Source organism: Odocoileus virginianus, chromosome 16 (genome assembly GCF_023699985.2).
Source record: "Odocoileus virginianus isolate 20LAN1187 ecotype Illinois chromosome 16, Ovbor_1.2, whole genome shotgun sequence".
NCBI lineage: Eukaryota > Metazoa > Chordata > Mammalia > Artiodactyla > Cervidae > Odocoileus > Odocoileus virginianus.
Genome location: NC_069689.1, coordinates 49,506,101 through 49,529,755, shown reverse-complemented (window position 1 = coordinate 49,529,755; position 23,655 = coordinate 49,506,101). Strand labels below are relative to the sequence as shown.

Here is a 23,655-nt window from a genome sequence, read left to right as displayed (position 1 = left end):
TCAAATGCACGGACCACCTAGGGGAGCATTTCGAAAATGCACCCAGGGATTCTTGAGTGAGAGTCTTGAAGAGGACATTTCTATAGATCCCAAAGAAAGCTGGGCTCTAAAGGTGGAGTTTCACTCTAAATTGAGACCTCATTATTATCCAGAAAGATCAAATGGCCATTCTTATCCTTGAATACTTAAATACCTGCGCCTCTCTTCATCCTCGTCTCTGTACAATACAACAAGAGTGAAAGGGATTTCTGATCTCCTTGGCTGTTCTAAATTCAACTTGCCGTAGATTAGGAACACTGCTAGCCAATGGCAGGAGACAGGCACCCAGCCTCTTTTTAGCAAACCATACTGGAAAAGAGAACTCCTAGCTGTAGTGAGTGTGGTTTTATTTATTGTTTTAATGAGTCTTTGCTGGGCAACCACAACACCCTAATGACCCGGCCACACTGCAAGAAAAGGAAGTTCCCGTAATCCTCTTCTCACTTGTCTTTTCATGTTGCTGGAAGTCAGCTCCTCTTGGCTGCTCAGTGCATGGGCTTCCGGAGTCTGCTGGGCCTTTGTTCTTATCAGTGATGTCCTCCTGTCTCCCATCCCTCCCTCTCCCCGCTTCCTTCTTCCTCCAGACTGCGAGGCCTCAAGCATCAGGCTGAGAGAGCCAAGAGGAACATAATGAATACCATTTCTCGAACCTGAACCATTGTGTCCAGCCATGCTGGCCCGGAAAAGGCAGCCAGCAGGCTACTGGAATGTCAGGGTCCCCTTTCTCCTCCTGCCTTTGTCAGTCTTAAATAGAAACGGATGCACTTCATGTGATTTCCCCCAGGAGACCTCAGTTATTAAGAAAGTGCCAATGGTATATTTAAGAGGAATAGCATTGAGTGAGGAAGGGTGTGTGTGAATTGACATGAAATGGTAGAGCAGGATTTGATGAGCTTTGGGGAAAATTTTTTCTTTGATTTCAGAGGATAAGGTACAGTGTCTTCAAACAATGAAAAAGTCCTAAGTTTTCCATCACTTTTGCTACATCACAGGTGACTTTCCATAACTCCTCCTATATTGCTGCCTTCAGGGCATCCCGTTTTGCACAGCACCCTGTGGTGGTAGGTTTAGTTCATCTACTTCACCTGGGTGGCTCAGGGTAGTGTGAAGAAACACAAGCTTCAGGGTTGTTTGAACTTGAATTTGAATCCCAAACTCACCATTCCCTAGTGTGCATTCTGGGTGCAGGTCTGTAACCCCTCCGAGTCAGTTTCCTCTGCTGGACAACAGGGAGAAGCATACCTGTGACAGAGACATTTTATGGTAATTAAATAATGAGCTTAACTCCTTCTTGGATCAGGAAGATTCCCTGGAGAAGGGAATGGCTACCCACTCTTGTCTCGAGAAGCCCATGGACAGAGGAGCCTGGTGGGCTGCAGTCCATGGGGTCACAAAGAGCCGGACACAGCAGAAGCGACTAATGCTTTCACTTTTTTCAGGCATTTCATGGTAATTAAATAATGCAACATACATAAAATATCAGATATGTGGTAAGGTCATCATGGTAACTGTTCTCCTGCTTCTGTTTCTTCTTGTCCTTCTTTCTCTTTTCTCCCTCCTCTTCTCTTTCTTTTTTCTCTTGTTTAGTCGCACAGTTGTGTCCTTCTTATTGTGACCCCATGAACTACAGCATGCCAGGCTTCCTGTCCTTCACCATCTCCCAGAGTTTGCTCAGACTCATGTCCATCAAGTTGGTGATGCCATCCAACCATCTCATCCTCTGCTGTCCCCTTCTCCTCCTGCCCTCAATCTTTCCCAGCATCAGGGTCTTTTCCTATGAGTTGACTCTTGCCTCAGATGGCCAAAGTATTGGAGTTTCAGCATCAGTTCTTCCAATGAATAGTCTTCCTCTTAATTTTCTCATTATTTGATTCTTTTTTGTTGTTGCTGTTGTTGCAATTATGGGAACTGTGGAGAGAGACGTAGGTTTGATCCTTAGGACAGGAAGATCCCCCAGAGAAGGAAATGGCAACCCACTCCAGCATTCTTGCCTGGGAAATCCCATGGACAGAGGAGCCTGGAGAACTATAGTCCATGGGGTCCAAAAGAATTGGACATGATTTAATGACTGAGCATGCACGCAAAAAATTAGAAATCAAGATAGCCATGACCTTTGCTTCAGTGTCTTGTGGTGGCTTCATGATGGCCAAGAATTTTTTGACTCTGAGATTCTGAATCTGGGCTGTCTCTGATTGCTTTGACCAGTAGTAATGCCATGTCAGTGTACAGGTTCCTCGAGTGGCTCTAACAGAGTATCACAAACTGTTAACTTAAACAACAGACATGTACTCCCTGGAGATTAGAAATCCAGGATAAATGCTGGCTTAGGTTGGTTCCTTCTGAAAACTTTGGGAGAGATCTAGTCCTCCACCTTAGTGTCTGGTGGTTTGCAACCAGCCTTTGGCTTGTAAATGCAATCCTCCAATCTCAGTCTTCACCGTCACAAGACATTTTCCCTGTGTGTCTTCACACTGTTGTCTCTTTGTGCTTGTCTGTGTCCCTGTCCAATGTCCCTTTTAATTTATTTTATTTATTTAGTTTTGGCTGCACTGGGTCTTCGTTTCTACACATGGGCTTTCTCTAGTTGTGGTGAGCAGGGACTATTCTCTAGTTGTGATGTACGGGCTTCTCGTTGCAGTGGTTTCTCTTGGTACAGAGCACAGGCTGTAAGGCATGGAGCTCAGTTGTTGTGGAGCATGGGCTTAGCTGTCCCCAGGCACATGGAATACTTCCTGAACCAGTGACTGAACCCGTGTCTCCCACACTGGCAGGCAGATTCTTAACCACCGGACCCCTAGGGAAACCCCTGATGTCCCTATTTTATTAATGTGAGGATGCCAGCCATGTTGGGCTCGAGTCCACCCAAATAACCTCATCTTAAGTTGACTATATTTTCCAGGAGCCTATTTCCAAATGAGGTCACACTGTGAGAGACTGGTGGCTAAGACTTCAATACATCTTTAGCTGTGGAACACAGTTCAGTCCACAGCAGTCAGTACTTGGGCCCAGGTCATAAAAGACTGACTGCTTCTGCCCCCTATCTCTTAGAAACTAGCTACCACGTTGTGAACGGCCTCTTGGAGAGGCCCATCGGAGAGGGACTGGGGACTCCCAGCCAACAGCTCTGACTTGGTTCCCCAGGACCAAGCTGTCAGCTCTGAGGACGCCATCTTGGAAGCTGACTCTCTGGTGGAGTTAACACTAGGGACCCTGTAGGGGGCTCACATGCGCTGCTGCTGGTGAGCCTGCCCTAAATCACATGTCGGTGAGCCAAACAAATGCCTGTTTTTGTTTTAAGCTTCAAGTTTACATGAGTAAACAAGTTTACAGGTAACCAAAACAATGCCTGTGAAAGGAGACATTGAACAAGTAGTTACCGTGCCAAGTGATAGGAAGGAGAAGGGCAAGACCTCCTGGGAGAATAAATAAGACAGCTAACCTGGTCTTGTCCTGCTCTGTTCTGTTACTCAGTAAATGGTCTTGCCTGTGTGGGTCAGGTGGACATGCTTTCCTAGTTTGGCATTCCCAACCAAAGGCATTTGTTCCTGCCTACCTGACTTTCTGAAATGCATTTAATTTGAAAACCCCCTCACTCTCTTCACATCTGTGCTTCCCTTTTGGGAAGTAGGCAGGGTGGGAAAGTATATCCATGGATGATGCCAGCACCCATCCAAAGTCAAGTCCATTTACTTTCATCTCCTTTCTTAATGGCACAGAAAATGGAGCATAAAAATATCCTGTGGAAGGTTAAGTGCTCTGTACTAAATGCAGAGGATCTGGAAGAGGCAATGAAGCGAGGGTCAGAGTGAGCAAGGTTGGGTGAGTTCAGATGTAAGATTTTGGGATTTTTTTCCCCCTTTATTACTATTGTTCAAATAAGGCTATGTGATACAACTTTTAATATTAAAAGGAGACTGAACAGCAGAGAGGCAAGGATGACTTCTTTTGCCAGGAGTCCCTATAAAATATATAACCCAAAGAGGTAGCCTGTAATCAGTGGACCAGAACATGGTTATCCTATCTACTGAGAAAACCTGAGGCCAGGCTATTTCTAGTCCAAATCTGGGTGAGCGATGAGTAGAAATGGATAGACCCAGGGCAAGAAGGTCATTTTGATCACTATTTCTGTGGGAAAGCTATGTAGGGAGCCTGGTGTGTGTTTATTTCAAAGAATCCAGATGATCTAGGCATGGGGTGGCATTGGGACTTTACACCTGGTATCCTTGACTCATTTGCTCATTAAGGGCCTTATATGTGCCAGGCTTTGAGGGTGCATCAGGATATAACCTATTCATGAGGCAAAGGAATAGACATATGCACATAACAAACAAGTGTGTGTGTGTGTAATTTTTGATTGTAAGAAAATGATAAACTGGAGAATTAAATTTGACTGTCCATCCTTTTATTCAAAGATCTCCCATTCAAACCTTGCTGTTTCCTTGAGACATGAAGAACAAAAGTCAAATGACGTCTGGTGGCATTTGAGATCCTGCATAATCTAGTTCTTGCTCCATTTCCCAAATTATTTTTCTTTCTCCTTCCTTTATTCTCCAGGGCACATACACATGCTTCCAATGTGTGCAGGGGTTCAGAGTATAGTCTCTAGAGTCAGACTACTTGGGTTTACATCCCAGCCCCGACACTCACAAGTTGAGAGGTCTTCGACAAGTTACTCAATCTCTGAGTCTTAGCTTTGACTTCTGTGAAATGACTAGGATGTGTCTGCTGTCTCCCAGGGTGACCGTGGGAATCAGATGAGCTCACAGTTTTGAGAAAGCAGTGACCTTAAGATATTTCTTGCTTCCTGCTATTAATGACTCTATTATATATGTGTCTGTGTGTATACGTATGTATATACAGATGTAATTCAATCATGACCCTACTCGAAGTCAGAGTATATTCATCTTAATGTCACATCATAAGACATGGACTGTGCCTATTTTGCTGTTCATGCACCCTTGATAGATGCTGAATAAAACACACTCAACTCATGCGTGTGTCTTGCATCAGATGGTAGTGATCCTTAACTGGGAGGAATACTGTTTCCCAGGGTTCGGAATAGATAATTAGGAGTCTGTCAGTGTGAAGCGGTGAAGTACTGCACTCTTTAGCTTTCAGAACTGCATTTGGGGCCATATTATGAGATGTGTGTGTGCACTTGGCAACATTAGAATTTTGAGACAGAGTGATCTTTAAAGATTTCCTCCCTTGCAGCCAGGCGGTGAGGTGACCTGGGCTGCTCCAGAAGCAGTGGTGAGCCTTTTATCATTTATATATCATTCCAGCAGGAGCAGAAAAAAGGGACAAAATACTGAAAATAAAAGTTAATTAAAAAATAAAATCAAGAGCAATGTCTCTCAGAGGCCACCTCTGTTACACAGACCACCTGTCATTAAGCATTTTCTTGTCCATAAACTCGAGATTGGAAGTCGATCGACTCTTGCGGTGTTTAATTTTTAATGCCTCCTGTCTGGTCTCTGAGGTAGCTGTTAGAGGCAGAGGCTGTCTTGCAGATATGAACCTGGCCCGAAGAAAAAGTGAGCGTTCCCACCGCCAGCGCTGACATCCATGGGGGCAAACCCGCTGTGGGTTCCTCCCCCGTCACTTACCCTGTCTCTGAGAATTGGCTTTTCCGATGATGTTAGCACTACTGCCCCTTCATGGCAGGTGAATTAGTATGAAAAGAGAGTGAGATATTATCCTTAGAAGAGGGGTAGTAAAGGGTGGTTCTCCAACCACACAGCATCTTCTTCTTTAAAAAAAAAAATAAAAATAAAAAAAAATTTATATATATATTTACTTATTTGGCTATGATGGGTCTTAATTGCAGCACTTGGGACTTTACTGTGTTGAGTGGGCTCTTTAGCTGCAGCTTACAGGGGGGCCCTGGCTCCATAGTTGCAACTCTCAGGCTTAGTTGTTCTGTGACATGTGGGATCATAGTTCCCCGACCAATGATCCAACCATGTCCCCTGCACGGGCAGGTGGATTGTCAACCACCAGGGAAGTTTCAAGCACCTTGTAATTCAATTCTTTCCATCTTCTCAGTTCCTCCAGCCCCTCATTCAACACAAATTTATCGAGCATCTTCTGTGTATTAGGGATGGAGGTGGAAGCAATGAAGACTCTTGTCAGAGAAAAATCTGTATTCCCATGACCCAGACATTCTACTGAGAGAAAGGTGAGAATTTCCTAGCACTGCGCCTCTCTCCCCTGCCCCCCCAACACATGTGCTGCCAGGGCACCTACTTGCCTCAGGGGCCTCCAGCGCCTGTACCCAGGCTGTCCTTGGACCACTCATCTCCCGGTTCCTGAGAGATGCCTTCTCATCCCTCACAAGTCACTCCAGGCTGCCATCAGTCTCTCTTGGGAAACTTTCCTTATCTCCCAGTCTGATACAAAATCTTTCCTCTTCTGGGAAGGAAACCAGGTTCCGTGAAATGTTGGACTGGAGAAATGGTGGAGGCCCAGCAGATTTTAGAGGTCAGCATATTTCAGCAGAGAAGACCACAATGCAAAGGCCTGATTGGAAGTGAACATTGTCAGGTGACTTCCAGTTTGCCTTTTATGATCTAAGTGCGGGGCTCCTGGGGGTGGGGTGGCAAGGAAGGGGCAGGAAGGGTCTAGAGGTCATTGAATTTTGTGCCTCCTCCAGTTCTTGCCACGCAGGATCTGAGTTTACCCTATTTCTGAACTCGTATTTTGAAGATCTTTGAAATAATTTACAGGGAAAGAGAAAAACCTGCAGTACATTTATTAAGTGATGATATTAAAATGAATTCAACTGTAGTTTCTATCACGAGAGTCATAAATAGCATTTAATGTTTATAATCTCTTTTTTAGAGGGCTTTAATGTTGTTGTTCCAGGAATGTTTATAAAGTGAAAAGGAACTCTTGGTTGCATGAGTGTGGGAAGCTATTTTCAGGGGAACCCGGAGAGATTTACAGCAGTCCCCGTTCCTGCCCTAATTAAGGCATTCGTTACTATGTTTAAATAGCTCCGAGGTGTCTTATACTCGAGGTGGCTGGGTTTATAAACAGCTTTTCCTCAAGAGGAGAAGAAAAGCCTTGCGAGTTATAAATTGGAACTTCACGAGAGCAGAATGATTGCATATCTTCCTCATTTACCATCTTTTGAGGCTGGGGCCCCCACCCCGGATCTGCTGAACCCAAACGTGGTTGAGGAGACTAACAAAGTGCCTGGTGATACAGGCCACAGGGCGCTGTGATACTCGCTCCCGTGTAAGGACCGCTGAGACAAGGTTTTCATTGCATCTTCACAGGCCCCACATTCTGCTGGTTCTTTGCTACTCCAAGCGTGGTCCTTGGACCAGAACCATGCAGGCTACCAGGGAAGCTCATTAAAGGACTTCCAGCCACCACTGAGTACTGCCAAATCAAGGCATCTCAGATCCATCATCACTGAATTCTCAGCACTAACCTTTGTGAGAGGTGTGATTCTCACCACAGAAGTCTTTGCAAATGCCTTTCCCTCTAAAATCACTCTCTGGTTTTAATTATATTTTCTTCTTCAGTGTGGCTATTTTCAGCATCTCAGCAGCAACTTCCCTGTTCACGGGCAAGCTTCATTTTAACCTCATGCCCTCCACGTGCTGAACAAACTTTCATTGACTTCTTTATCCCCCGGAATCCCCTCTTTCTCCCTTCCATCACCAAAGTGCTGTGTACCAAATCTTGATTTAAGTGCCCCGTTCAGTTACTCAATTCCTGTAGTTTGGGGTTTAGATTAGTCTTTTTTCCATGATCTCTGTGGTAGGAGACTTCCAGAAAGTTCTCAGTGATCCCCATCTGTTGATACACACGCACTTGTGGAGTTGCCTCCCTTGAGTTTGGCTGGCTCTCCATGGACAGATGATGGCAAATGTCATGAGGTGTCCTTGTGAGACTGGGTTAGCAATGACCATGACTTCTGGCCTGCTCACCTTCTCTCCCAGGCTTTTCTTGGGTGTCTCACGTGGATTAGCTGAGCTGCCGTGTTGTGAGCGGCTCTATGGAGGGTTGGCTCATCAAGGATCAGAGAGTAGCCTCCAGTCAACAGCCAGTAAGGACCTGAGCCTTCAGTGTAAGATCTGACAAGGAACTGAATCCCACCAATAGCCACTGAGTCAGCTTGAAAGAAGACTGACCCCTCCTTTGAGCCCAGAGCTGACTTCAGCCCTGGCCTACAGCTTGGCTGCAGGCTGGGAGAGACGGGAGCCAGAGGACCCAGTTAGGTCCCATTTGGATGCCTGAGCCACAGACACTATACAATAACACATGTCCTTGTACAAGGCCTTTGTGGTGGGATTTGTGATGCAGTCATTGACAACTAATATAATCTCCCTCAGTTGGGATTGTCTAGGTCCAGCTGATAGGATTGATGGAAGTTGCTCTGAAAATACACAGAAAAATCTAGTACAGGAAAGACTGTAAATATTCAACAAATCTGATTCTCCTCCCCTTCCTCTGTACAATGTGAACCACTTTTCCCAGTTCACTTGGAATCCGAATGAAAGAGGAGCCTGACAGAAGACTGGCGGATGCTCCCAGCCTGGTTTTGAAAACACCCCGTTTTAGGGGGTCCCTTCAGGCTCTTATTCTTGGCTTGACAGCTGGTTGGATGCAGAAGACCCAGGAGAGGACTTTAAGGAAGGAGAGTGAACTGATGAAAGGAATCTGGTCCTAAGTGATCGCTTTGAGGAGAGTCTCCTAGGAAACTGCCAACCAGGCGCATTCACAGTATATATTATGGGAGCAAAAATCAACCTTTGTTGCATTAAGCCCTAAAGATTATGGACATTTTTGTTATGCAGCTAACCTAGCCTAGCCTGACCAGAACTTAGCTCTCTGATATTTTTGGTCTAGTTCATTTGCTTAGCACTTCTTATACTTTAATGTCAGTTTATTGTTTTCCAATCTAACACAATTGACCACTGTTATAATTAAGGGGCCATGCCTTTATTTATTAACAAATTTGGGTTTATTTGATAAGCAGGAAGGTTGAACATATTTTTATATAATTATTAGCCATTTATGCTTATAAATTACCAGGTCTTTTCCTATTGAATCTTTATCATTTTCTTATTGATTTGCAGATTTTTTTTTTCAGGCTTTTTAAAAATTTATCTTTAATTGGAAGATATAATTGTTTTATGATGTGTTAGTTTTGGGAAACTTCCTTTATTCGCTTTGCAAATATTTATTGGTCTCCAATCCCCTGGAGGAGGAAATGGCAATCCACTCTAGTATTCTTGCCTGAAAAATCCCATGGACAACGGAGCCTGGCAGGTTATGGTCCATGAGGTCACAAAAGCGTCAGACATGACTGAGCACTTTGGTTTCTGGGCATCAAGCTTAAATTGATAAGAGAACACAGATTCTGTCTGTAAAATATTCATTATGATTAGGAAAACATACACAAAAAGAGGCAGTTGAAATATGATAGTTATACTCATGGACATTGTTAAATACCCTTTACACATTAAGTACTACCCTCTCAATAATCTTTTAATAATGTGAACACTTAGAATCTTCTTCAACACATTTACTAAATACCTATTGTGTGTGTAGGTTGGAAATTGTGGCTGTTTGGGGCCACAGTAAATTTGGATTGGATAGGTGTATTTTGTATATAGGAAACAAGAAATGAAGTCACAGAAGGAAAACATGCCTAAACATTTGAAATTTATGCAGTAGGTGCTAGGGAGCCACTGATGGTTGTAGAAGGAAAAGGCAAGATCACCTTTTATTTTAGGAAGATTTCATAGGCAGAGTATCCAGGGTGGTCTAGAAGAGGGGAGGTGACCTACATTCAGGAAGACTAGGCTGGAGGCTCAGTGCATAGCGGATCAGGCATGAGTCAACAGGGTCCTGCCTCAGGGCAATAGGAATAGAAATTAACAAATAGATGTTAGCTTTGAGAGAAAAATCCATAAATCTGGCTGAGAGAAATTACCCCCACATGATCTGAGAACATGACATGGTGTTAAACTTTTTATATCTTCCATTTGTATTTAGGTTTGTGTGTGTATGTGTGTATGATCATTTTCACTGTATAAGGTCACACTATATCTAGGAAAGACACCATTTCTAATAATGCCACATTGAATTGTGCTTGTTTTTAGCCTATACTTTATGTTTAAAACAAACAATTCAGCCATATATGAATTCTCCTGTATTGTTTAGGGAGAATTAAAAATACATCTTTGATGTGACTTTTTGATGTGACATTATGGTAACAACTCTAGACTATAGAAGAAAAAAACTAAGAATCATTTGGGAAACGGAATAATTTCTTTAGAGAGAGAGTGGTGTCTGTTCTGTGTGCTTCCCAACCTCATGCTTTTAGAGGAGGGTGTGTCTTTTCCTTTTGTGTGTGTGCATGCTCATTCAGTCATTTCGATTCTTAGTGAATCCATGGACTGTAGCTCTCCAGGCTCCTCTGTTCATGGGATTCTGCACGCAAGAATACTGGACTGTGTTGCCATGCCCTCTTCCAAGGAATCTTCCCCACCCAAGGATCGAACTTGCATCTCCTGCGTCTCCTGCACTGCAGGTGGATTCTTAACCCTGAGCCACTGGGGAAACCCGTGTCTTCTTTTACTTGGACTAATTGGCAGGTACCTTAGGAGAACCTCTTGGAAAGTCTGTCCTGTGCCCACTGAAGGGTAATGTGTGGGTGTTAGAAGTGGGGGCATATATTTGATCCTCAGATGGATGCCAGGGGTAGTGCTTCTCTTGCGGAGCATTAGAGCTAAGAGACTGGGGTGTACTGGGAGGTGCCTGGGTTCTTTGGTTGGCTGCGCCCACGGGCTTTAAATCCTCAGGGTATGATGAGGGTCTCTTGTAAAGAAGCAGGATTGGGTCCTATTGGGAGAGCTCCAACCAAGAGGACTATGGGAGGGGCCTTGGGAGCAGAACATGGAACCAGGACTGTGGTTGACTTAAGTGTCCATCTGGAGGAAACTTAGGCCATATCAAGGGAACTGGGATTAAAGATCATGAACAGGGACTGCCCTGGCTGTCCAGTGGTTAGGAATCTACCTTCCAATGTAGGGAACGCGGGTTCCACTCCTGGTAGGGGATCTAAGATGCCACATGCCTCAGAGCAATTAAACCCTCCTATGACAACTAGAGAAAGCAAACGGGCTGCAAACAAAGAACCAGAGCAGTCAAAAGATTTAAGAAAATGACCATGAACGATAAGGAGCTGCCCAAAGACCCCCACCCCAAGTGGTTCCATGAGAAAAAGATTCAATATCTGGTTTCTGCCACACCCAGAAGCTATCAATGCTGGCTTTCAACTGTCCCCAAGTTAGAAGCCTTCTCCCACACCTCCCCTCTCCTCCCCTCTATGTTCTATCCCTGGAGAGTCCAAAACCAAAAAGAGCAAGGGAAGGAGACAGTGGCTCAGAGAAGAGGAAAATCTGACCCTGACTTTTTTCCTATGCAAGTTCTCCAGCTCAGGGATTGAATTCTCAGCCACACGAAGAGAGAGGTGTTTAGAGCATGGAGCATGAAAGTTTGAAGGGGTCCTAGGCTAGACATTTTATTACTCGAAAGTGACCAGGTGATTTATTCACTGAGGAGCGATGACTAGAGAAGCTTTAGGTCCTGCTCGAGGTTACAGGCAGGTAGGGAGATTTGCAGTCCCAGAATGTCTATGCCAGAGCTCTGAGGAGAAAAGATCAGTTGACTCCTGCTTATAAACATTGACACTTCAAAATAAAAAATAAAAAATAAAAAAAAAACTCAGATAATTGCATTTTCTGCCTTCTCTGACTGAGTCTGAGTCAGAAAGTGCCTCGTTAGTCAAGATTTTATAAGCACCTCAAATTTAAATTTACTCCACTAATTTCATCCTGGGTCCACACAGAGCCATTTTGGATCCCAAGACAAAAGGGTAAATTAGTAGTACTGATCCCGTGTTTAGTTGCAATTTTGATTGTTCATCATGGATTTTTGCATTAATTTTGAATTTTTTAAATATTGCATGAAAATACTACTTACCTTGATTACCTGGGTTTGGGGCATCTGTTGAATGTTATGCCCCAATACACATGCCTCCCTCACCTCTCCCTAGTCCCAGCCCTGCCTTCACCTCTACTTTCCACAATTCAACCCTATTACCACAGGCTTCCATCCTGTATGGGAGGAGGAAACAGAGAAAACCCTTAAGATGGGGAACAGTTTCCTGCAAAGACTTTCCGTTTTGTAGTCAGAGGTCGCACACACCAAATAGGCAACTTTGTAACTCATGGTGCCCCAGCCCAAACTGCTGAAATCTGAAGGTTAAGTGCTCACTGATGGGGGACATACATTGTTCCCGTTTCCTGTCTAGACCACTTTTACAGACAACTGCAGCTGCCCCTAGGACCCTCCCCCTGTGCCTATTTAGTGGAGGTATTTATAGACAACCAGGATGCACAAATCTAGTCCTTCAAAACCCTGAATGCCTTGAACGTGCTCTCTCCTGGTGTTTGCAAGAGGGAGAAACTTGAAAAACAAATTTTTTTTCCGGTCCTCTGGTAGTATAATTTATAGGTTAAGGGTAGTTAGAAGTGAAACTTGGATCCTTACTTCGGTCACCTACTCACTGTGCAATCTTACTTCTCACTCCAAATCTCAGACTACTCATCTGTAAAATGGTGCCTCAGACACATGTGAGCGTGCAAGAGTCTGTTCGGTGTGGCTGGAGGAATACAGTTCAGTGGAGACAAAGTGAGACATGAATCCATAGAAATTGGTGGTGTCCGATCATAAGGTGTCTTTCATTTCTTCGAGGGTCCAGTAGGATAGTCCATGACCAGGATTCAGCTGACCACAAAGGATGCATGCATTACATGGCAGCTGATGTCATGGTTACACTATTACATGACCAACAGTCTTGCTGATATGGAGTGGGGTGAAATTTATGTATGGCAGAGGCATAACGGCACTCCAGTATTCTTGCCTGGAGAATCACATGGAGAGAGGAGCCTGGTTGGCCACAGTCCATGGGGTCACAAAGAGTCAGACAAGATTGAAGGGAGTGAGCTCACATGCACAAATATAATGAGCCAAGCAGACCCGGCTTCTGCCTCAGCGGGTATGCAGGTAACAGGGAAATGCGAGGGAATCTTAAAGTCATGTTGGCTTAAACATGGCAAGCAGTGGGTGCAGCTGAGACTTTTGGACACCCCTTGGTGTGTGCCCACAAACCACCCCCAACTGCGTCCGATGGAGTCAGGGAGGCTGCGTAGGATAGAGCCTTGAGGAAGGAAGGCCAGGACGGCCGGAGCAGGGCGACTCTGGGACATCAAGGCCAAGCCAACCAGTAGTGAGACAAGCGTACTTTTCACCGGACCCACCCAGTTATCCTACGTTTACCCTGTGGACACAGAGAGATAACAATATGGAGTCACATGTTGGGATGAGATGCAAGCTTTCCAAATCTCCTGACCAGGCTGACAAATGCTTAAAAACCTATCTTTTTGTTGTTGTTTAGTTGCTAAGTCATGTCTGACTCTTAGCCACCGCAGGGACTGTAGCGTGCCAGACTTGTCTGTCTATGGGATTCTCCAGGCAAGAATACTGGAGCGGGTTGCCATTTCCTTCTCCAGGGGATCTTCTCAACCAGGAATGGAACCTGGGTCTCCTGCGTTGCAGGTGAATTCTTTACCGAGAGAGTCACCAGGAAAGCCCTAAAATATGTTATTTTTTTGTCTAGCGGTTTGAAGCCAAGGTTCTTCTATCTGGGCAACCTGCCTCAGCAAGTCAGGACAAAGGAACTTGTCCCCACATCAATTCAATCTCTTGTTATGCAATTTTATCCCCATATTTCTTGCTTTGCTTTGTGCAGAGATCATGACTAGGCCATTAGCTATGTACAGTGATTGGTGCACTTTGGGTAAGAACAGTAACCTCTCAGTTCTCTTGTTTCTTTGTTCACAGGAGTGTGGAAACTGAACAGGATGAATTGCATTAACACACGTGAAATACTCCTGCACAACTCAGGAAAAGTTAGCTAGGACTGTCATTACTATTATTGCTCCATCCCTGAACAAAAAGACACATACAGAAGCGGCTTAAAAACAAAGGACAAGATCAAAGCAGATGATAGATTCAATCAATTTTGGAAAAATGAAAGTCACTATTGAAAAGCAAAAGCATATTAGCCAAATTGTTATTTGGTCTCAGGGAAGTCAAAAATAAAATTTAATGTGTTTTTTTCTACTTATCCAGATTTCTTCGCGTCATACAAGCCTAGACAGGGCAAATCTTTACATGCATTTTACATAGGAAAGTATAAACCTAGACAAGCTCAACAGGTTATAATATCTATTTCTGTCATTTTTTTTTTTTAAATCCATTTAGTCAACAAATGTTTATTTGAACACTTTTTTGGATCTATAATTGATATACAACATTATATTAGTTTCAGGTATACAACATAATGATTCAATATTTGTATTCATTACAAAATAATCACAGTCTCGTTAAAGTCTATCACCATACATAGTTACAGAATTTTCTTTTTCTTGTGATGAGAACTTTTATGATCTACTCTCAGAAATTTTAAATATGCAGTGCAGTATTACTGATTATAGTTGTCATGCTGCACATTACATAGGAATGACTTATTTTGTAACTGGTACTTTGTACTCTGATCTCCTTTACCCATTTTACTCCATTCCCCGTCCCATCCCCCTGGCAGCTACAACTGTATTCTCTGTATCTATGAGTTTGCTTTTTTGCTTGAACTCTTATTATGTGTCAGGCACTAACTTAGACCTGCAAAATGTATGATTTCTTTCAATAATAGTTTTCAACCTAGCAGATGAGGCAGTAATGGTCAAATCAATAAGTAGAAAAAAAATGGTTATACATACTTGCTGCAGAAGATGCCCTTAGGACTCTTGGGGTCCCCAGAAGTGAAAGAGAAGTGATCAGAAAGAGCCACAGAGGGCACAGTGACATCCTGAGAGGCAGATGGGGAGGAGGTCCGTCTTGGTAGAGAGAGTGATGGTAGAGACCTGGAGGCAAGGAAGAGTCTGGAGAGCTCAGGCAGCTAGATCCTTCCTACTCAAAGTCTGGATTGGTACCAGCAACGCCAGCATCATCTGGAAACTCGACTAGAAATGTAGCATCGCAGCCTCCATGCTCACAGGGTGAGATGGACCACAGAGATGGGAGGGGCAGATCTTGGAGAGCCTTCCTATGCAACAGCATTGTTTGGAAATTGCTGCCAGAAGCACTGCAGGGCTTCCCAGGGGTGTTAGTGGCAAAGGAACTCACCTGCCAATACAGGAGACTTAAGAGAAGTGGGTTCGATCCATGGTTGGGAAGATCCCCTGGAGAAGGAAATGACAACCTACTCCAGTTTTCTTGCCTGGGAAATCCCATGGACAGAGGAGTCTGGTGGGCTATGAAGGTCCACAAGGTCACAAAGAGTCGGACACAACTTAGCAACTAAACAAAAATGAGAAGCCCTGCAAAGGTGATGACCCAGCCCAGTTCATCTCAGCACCTCCCTGCAGCACTCTGTACGTGGGTGCCCATCAATTTGTCCAGTGGGTGCTGTGCAAATTAACCAGAAGACAAGCTCTTTATCGCCTGGCCATCCTAGCTGCTTCACTTGGCCTCAATCTACTTTGTAAAGACAGGGTTGTATCATGTCTCTTAGGAAAAAAAAAACAGAGTGGCATTCTGTTTGTCCTTTAAAGTAGCTCTGCCCTGTGATGGGTGATACAGGGGCACTATCGATCCTCCTTTTCCTCTATTCAGAGAGGGCAACGGCACCCCACTCCAGTCCTCTTGCCTGGAAAATCCCATGGACGGAGGAGCCTGGTAGGTTGCAGTCCACAGGGTCACAAAGAGTCGGACGTGACTGAGCGACTTCACTTTCACTTTTCACTTTCATGCATTGGAGAAGGAAATGGCAACCCACTCCAGTGTTCTTGCCTGGAGAATCCCAGGGATGGGGGAGCATAGTGGGCTGCCGTCTATGGGGTCACACAGAGTTGGACACGACTGAAGCGACTTAGCAGCAGCAGCAGCAGCTTCCTCTATTGCTCCAGACCAACTGCTGGCCAGTTCTGCCCCTCCTGTCTCCCAGTCTCCCAGTCTGAAAACTGACCCTCCCATTTCAATGGTGGGTGGACCAAGAACCGATCATTGTTGGTCATGTTTCTAAGGCACTTGAAGTTGGCCTGGAATTAACACAGATGTAGTCCGAATGGAATGGAAGGTAGCATGTTGCTCTTTAAATGATTAAAGACAAGATGAATAAAGCGAAGCCCCTGGGAAGAAGAGAAGCAAACACCAGCCACAGCCCAACAGGTGAACATGCTTTCCCTGGAGCCTGGGGCTCAGGCCTGGGCTGCCCAGGGCCTGTGATCAAAGAGGCCCGGCCATGCAGAGTTTGTCTCCTGGACTGTGATTTCACCAACCCACTTTCCGCTGTTTCCAGCAGTGGTTATCTTGGAAGACAGAGATGGGAGAGAAGTGCGCATGCGCCTGGATCTCTTTTGCTCTCAACAGAATGTTGATGGCTGTGAAATCATACCCAACTCTTTCTCGGAAGGAAGAAGTGACTTGCTCTATGGAGCTGCACATATTCATTGTCACTGATGCTGTTGGAGGTGATCCTTTTTCCTGGGGACAGAGCGGGTTTGTGTCGGCAGATTCACAGAAGTGGCAGCTCCTTGGGAGGAGACTGTGCTGTTAGGCTCTGTGATTTTTTTTATTTTGTTGCACACATGACGTCTCCGAAGAGGGATCTGTCTTTTCTAACAACCATCATTTTTATATAAAATGGGAGGTATTCACATTATATCTTCATCTTCTGCTTCTCAACCAGTAACACTATCAGAACTACTCCCTCCTGACAACTATATTCATTTCTCATTAAAGATATTTCATGTTTTATTCAGGAATTTAAATGAAGCTATCAGAGCCTGGAATGGCATCCGTTTGGTATAATTGTATCTCACTGATGCCAGCCCCAAGAGTTCTAATTAATATATATTTAGTTCCCTGACTGTCTTTAGACCAAACGGTTGAGTGGAGAAGACAGGAAGAAAAAACACATTGAGATTTGAACAGGAAAGTCTTTTGTAAAAAAAAGAAAATTTGGGATAATTGTGCATTTCAAGTGCTTTGCTCCCGTATCCATATCAAAAATTACTTTCAGGCCACTGAGTGCTTTATGAAAAATGGACTGTGCAAGAATAATTATTTTTATAGATCACACATTCAAGTTATTAATTTTATAATATCTTTTCTTTCTTTCTTTCTTTTTTTTATTTGCAAGAATGTTCATGCCCAGGGAATTCCGAGCATTCGCAATCCTCTTCTTGCAGATAGCTCTCTCCTTTCCTCCCTCTGCCCTTTTCTCCCTCCGACCTCACACTGTTATAAAGAGATACTGTTCCTCTTTGCCAACGTGCAAATGACTGGAGCCATCTTGGGATTACTTGGCCTCCCTAAACCCATAATATGAAAAGAAGCTAATTGGGTACCAACCTCATTCCTTATGGGGTTTGCCTTTCCCCCTAATTCCCTCCAACCACATCCCCATTCTCACTTGCAGGAAATGAGTTTAGGGACATTTCTTGTGCTGGTCTAACATTGGAATTCATAGCACTTGTGTTCGCTTGGAAGCCTCAATTCATTCCTAGTCCTGGGATGCTCTGGGATTGTGGTTTATAAATCACTCCTGTGGTGTACTGTACGTGGAGATCAAGACCCCTTCGAGCCCCAGTCATACTGAATTGCACCGGGCGATGCAGTGTCCTTAAGAGTTTTACAGTAAGGAAAAACAAAGGCCTTATAAATAGAACAATTCAACTGACACAGCATTCACAAGCCTCTTTCGAAAAAGAGAGACGATGCTATTCTCCTTTGTTCCCAATCTTGGTCTCATTCACAGAGGAGGGTGGCTCTTCGATAGGATATAAATTGGGGTTTAGTCATAGCCTGTCCCCAAACTCGAATTGCTATTTAAACAACTGTTAGGGGTCATTTAGTCGTTTGCTAGCCTGCCATAAATGGACCGTGGACCTGGTTTACACTGCAAAGAAGTGTGCTCATCCCTGCTTCTCCACTGTAAGGATGTCATCACCACCTCCCACCTGTCATGCATGGGAGGCGGCAGCTTCTTCCATTTCCTGGAGGTGTGATGTGAGCGAGCAAACCACTTGGTCCCCATGAGCCATGTGAACCATGAATATAAACAGATGTTTCATTCCCTGGGGTGTTATCAGACTCACTGTGACCACCACCAAAAGAACAACTTAATGTGTTGAATGTTCATCACATCTAGGCGTGGTACCCAGGGCCCAACATTCATGTCCGCAACTCAGTAACAAACAGGGATGCAACGTGCAGAGTTCAAAGTTGCATTCTTACATCAACGTAAGGAATATTTTAAAATATGTGTTTAAGCAGGTTTAATGCCTTCCCACTGCTGAAAGTCAGACCTGGTGTTCAGGAGAAAGAAGCATTTTGAAAAGATTTCTGTTGGAAGGTGGATTCTAGCCTCATTCCCTCTCTGACCAAGACAGCATCTAAGTGAACGCAGTCCTCCCGATGTGGGGGCTGGGAGGGCAGGGGAGTGCTCGGGCACTCATGGTCAGTTGATTTCCAGATGCATTAGCACACAGTCTTATTGACTACCGTGTCCATTTGACCAGGCTCAGAGGGGTTTTATTATCTGAAACGCCTCACTGCATGGGCACAATGACAGGTGTGTCGTGAGGAGAACAATAGCCAGAAACAGATGCAGGGGAGAGTCACTAATATGTCAGCAACTACGGTGCGTGTCAGGCAGGACCATCCCCACCAGGGAAAAAATAAATAAAAGGGATCGGAAAAGAAAGAACATTTATTTCCATGAAGCCAGTTTCCATGCCAAACTGAGCATCTGTCTGTCTTTTGTGTTTGGAATAAACAGGACTTACACACACTCAAAAATAATGTCAAAAGTTCAAAGGGTGGAGAGTTGAGAATTCTCACGTGGGTGAATAAATGAGGTCTGCTGATTGGCTGGCCTTCACTCAGCTTTACATGAAGTGTCTCCTTGGGGCCCGGGGTGATGTGTGGCTTTGATTCTCTGCCCTTGTGCTTCCATAACCTGGTTTGGAATGTAGCCCAGTCCTAAGAGATTGGGGGTCACTCCGGCTTGATAGTGTAAGGTCAGAAAATGGAATGAAGCGCGGATATCTCAATTGAGATTTGAGTGTATAAAAGTATAAATCAAAAAAGCAAAATCCTTGAAGGGACACCTTGCAGCTGTCGCAACAAATGAAAGGTTTCAAAATAAGTAGAGTACAAGAACTCCAAGGCTAGTGCAACAAATAATTCCCCTCTAGTCTGCCTTGAAGAATAGGAAAGACTGAACACTGAAAAGTAAAGAATACGTAGTATTCCAAGCAAGAATGCTGACCTGAATTCTTCAATAAATTTTGTATCATTTCAGGGACAATATTTAAGATCTTCAATTAAAAAAAAAAATCCCCTCTTTACATGCTTTTTTGCAGGATGCGAATTAGAAAATGTACCGAGCAACATATGTAAATATTAGGATGTGTGTGATTATTCGTTCTTTTTTCTGGGAAAATCTAGATAATCTTAAAGTTAAGTCATTCATTCAGGAATGGGAAAAAAAGTAAGCAAAGTAAGTGGATTTTTGTCTGCCTCTACTCCTAAATGCCACTGTCTCATTTGGCTGTAGGATATTCATGATTTTATGTTTATTTAAACAGACATATCTCTAGTTTATGGGCATGTTCCAGAATAGAACTGCATGTTGCTTGGAGTGCAATTCTTATGGGCAAACACCTGATCCCCTTTAATAAAAGATAAAAGGGAAACCATCCCCTTGCCATTCAAAGACCTTACTGTGGCTTGCTCATACACACAACCTTGTCACTTGACCCTTCTAACCAGTGCAAGCATCTCAGATACTGAACTCCATGTGCAGTGATTATCGACAACTCTTCTAGCTGCCACTTAAAATCGACTGTAGCAGGAATGCTCTGTTACAAAGCAAGACTTAGGAGCTTCAGAGTATGGATTCGATCAGTATTGAGAATTGCCGTTAAACTGTGTCAGATTCACACCTCTCTAAAATATGTTCAAGGCAAAATTTTCTCAGAGCCCTCTTTTAAAGCTGTGATTCCTCCCATGGTCAAAACATGTGTATTTCAACTTTCAGAACATTCACCCCTGGTGTCCTCATTTTCTCATTAGTTTTTCTTGTTTGGAAGAAGATAGTGGATCAACATTATACAGCTGAATTTTGTATATATCGGCTAAATCAGCAGATTTCCAAAGTGTTTCTTGTCCAGTATGATCTCCCACAATGTTAGTAAAATTAAAAAAAAACTGAAGAGAAAGTGAAAAGTGAAAGTCGTGTGATCCCATGGACTATACAGTCCATGCAATTCTCCAGGTCAGAATACTGGAGTGGGTATCCTTTCCCTTCTCCAGGGGATCTTCCCAATCCAGGGATTGAAACCATGTCTCCTGCATTGCAGGTGGGTTCTTTACCAGCTGAACCACAAGGGAAGCCCAAGAAACTCAAAAGACTCTGGGTCAAAAAAGTTGGAGAAATGCTGTTTTAAATTTCGTCAAAGAATTGTATTAAAATGCAGAACTTCCCAGAAACTTTAATATGCAAAGTAGCATGTTGCTTCTCAGAGGGGGGTGTACTTACTTTGTTTTCTCTATTTTTTTTTTTTAAACTATGAATTGAATCTCTCGGAGACTATCTTTACTGGTCTAACACTTCAAGTAATTTACTGTAGTGAAACTGTTGCTAGGTGCAATAACGCATATGTCAGAATACTTGACAAAGAAAAATGCTACTTTTTAAGATGGCTAATGTCAGGAGCAAGTGACAGTGGGGTTTAAATTAGCTTAACTGGCCTATTATTCTATCTAAACCAAACTGAAAGTGAAGGGGAAAAAAAAGCCCCCCAAACTGTTATGCACTTGAAATGGAAAAGAATAAGAAAAAATGACTTTAAAACATGTTAAGTAACCTCTTCAGCAGACACCCACATGTAACTTCATAAATCATTTAAAATGTGACAAGGAAAAGAAAACCTGATCGAATGACTGTCCAAATAATTACAGTTTATTCTGCAACTTTTTCTCTTTGAAATCACATTGTCATTCGAGCAGTCATCTTGACACAACTAATTATTGCTATCCAAGGAAAAAGAAAAAAAAAAAGCTTCAAAATGTAGGTTAACCAATTCTCGCTATTGTAAGTAACCATGGGAAAAAGAGTAGGGAGAATGGAAATGTAAAGATTTCCCTGCCTAACCCTCTGGCTCTGACTCCAGACACAGGCTTCCCTGCAGTCCTGGTGTCTCTTTCACCTCGTCCCTCTAATCTCTCCTGCCCTCCTTCATCTGACTCTTTGATTCACAGTTTCAGCCTCTTTTCCCATCAGAGAGAACCTACAGGTGGAAACCCATTGAGAAAGGCACTTTGAGCCGTGCCAAGGCAGATTCACCAGTCGCATGGGTCCAGCCTGGGCCTGCGGTCCAGCGCTGGGACTTTGACTGCCACTCCATCTTCCCTGGCTCCTTTGCTCCCTCTGTGAGATGCTGGTGTCGGACCAGATGGCATGTGAAGTCCCTTAGAGTGCTCATAGGGTTGCCCCCGCTCCTGCCTTTTTGGCTGTTTTGCTCAACCTCTGACAGGAACCAAAGCAATCTACAACCTTGAGACAGCATCAGAGTTACCAACAACTGGCTGACTCTAGTTAGCCTTGCCTTTAAAGAGAAAAGTCACTGGAAGAAAGTCAAATCCACCTGAGAGGAGTAAGATGACTTTTGGGATGTGTTAGCAAAAAAATATAATCACAACCTGAAAGTAGAGAGTTATTTTATTTGGTGGAAATGTTCAGGACTCTGAGCCCAGGAGACAGTCTCTCAGTAGCTTGGAGGAAACTGCTCCAGGGAGGAAGGGGGGAAGTCAGGCTATATATAAGTTTGCAACAGAGGGAGCAAGCAGTCTGAACACCAAAGATCAGATAAAGTTAAGGAATTTCGCATTCTGTGTATGGGAGGATTCAAGCCTCTGGGCTCACTGACTCTATTCCTTTCTTAGGCACCTCAGCTACCTGGGGCCAAATCCTATTTCCTTGTTTACCTTAAGGAGTGGCAGATGGTTGCTTCTTGCATCCCCCCAGCTTCTCAGCAATCAGCATGGAGGGTGGCAACATTGGAAGTTTTGGGAGCCCTCATTCACATTTGGAGGCCAGAAATCACTGATGGCTGTGACATTTCTTGTTCATATGGCAGGAGATATTTTCATTTCACAAATGCATGTTCTGATATGCTGATCATTGCCTGGAAACCAACATGAACTTCTATTCTGGGGCTCTTTCATGGACAGCTCCAAATCAGTTTTCCCTGTATTTATTCTTATTTTGACTGTAATTGAGGAATTATCTTAAAATATCCACCTGGGTTCCTTGGCAGTAAAGGCAGTGAAACAATTATCCTTCTCATCATTTTTAAAAAAAAATATTCATTATTTATTTGGTTGCACCAGGCCTTAGTTGTGGCACCCAGGATCTAGTTCCCTGACCAGGGATTGACCCCGGGCTTCCCGCATTAGGAGTGCGGAGTCTTAGCCACTGGACCACCGGGGAAGTCGCCCTTCTTACCGTTTTCTTTTGCAGGAAGTGGAAACTTCACACTGTGCATGCACACATTAGGAGCAGGTATTAAATCACTCCTGACTGTTGCTGTTAATTTATTTTATTTTTTAACCTTGTTAATTTTTTTTTTAATTGAAGTGTAGTTCACTTGCAATGTTGTGTTAATTTCTGCAGTACCGCAAAGTGATTCATTCTTTTTTGCATGCTTTTCCTTTATGGTTTATCATAGGATATTAAAAATAGTTCCCTTCCACAGTTATTTCTTAAACATATTCTCTGTTTACATGTAAGCCCCAAAACGAGGAAAATGAAGGCGTCTCATTGAAAGTAAAATTGGCTACATATTTCAACACAAGCCCAGTTTGCTTTTGCCTGGATTTTTCAGGGTTGCTTCCTTGTCCTGGCTGGTTGTAAGATTCTTCCAGGGAACATGTTTCAGAGGATGAGAATGAGGCCAGTGGCTGCTGATGTTAAAAGGACATGGCATCTGCACAGGGTCTGAGAGGGGGGCTGGTTGCACAAATTAAATTCAAACACATCACAGCCCGATTAGCAGACATGGACTTGAGTGTGTTGTCTAGGAGGTTCCCCCCACTGACCCCCTCTAAGTAACAGGGAGGCAATTAAAAAAAAAAAGGCAACTCCATTTGTTTCCTTTCGTCATTTCTTCTCACTTTCCTAGTCCTGGTTTCTCACTCTATTTATCTGGGAACACAAATTACAATTGAACCCAAGGGAAAAAAAAAATAAATATAGGTAGCTATTTCAGCACTCACTAACTTGTTCTGGTCAACTGGAATTTTCCCACAGATTAGCTTGGAAATATAAAGCCATTAAGTTAAGGGGGAAAAAAAGAAAAATATATATATATATACATATATATATGATATTATAATATTATATATATGTAGTGTTGAAACAAAATTATAGGAGTTCTTTTACAGCAAAACTCAGAA

General features: G+C 43.6%; 2 long non-coding RNA genes across 3 annotated transcripts; one reads left to right on the top strand and one right to left on the bottom strand.

The window, feature by feature from the left end:
• Positions 1 to 443: 443 nt before the first annotated feature.
• Positions 444 to 15,434, bottom strand: LOC110126393 (uncharacterized). 2 transcript variants are annotated; one of them, XR_002310404.2, is made up of 3 exons: positions 15,316 to 15,434; positions 14,910 to 15,053; positions 444 to 1,281 (listed from the first exon to the last, which is right to left on the bottom strand). It is a non-coding gene; the product is annotated as an uncharacterized lncRNA (long non-coding RNA). The 2 variants fall into 2 exon arrangements; XR_002310406.2 differs by lacking the exon at positions 444 to 1,281 and adding an exon at positions 12,286 to 13,408.
• On the top strand, positions 5,184 to 14,215 carry LOC110126394 (uncharacterized). The gene is made up of 4 exons (XR_002310407.2): positions 5,184 to 5,292; positions 6,088 to 6,220; positions 6,462 to 6,585; positions 13,972 to 14,215. It is a non-coding gene; the product is annotated as an uncharacterized lncRNA (long non-coding RNA).
• Positions 15,435 to 23,655: the final 8,221 nt, after the last annotated feature.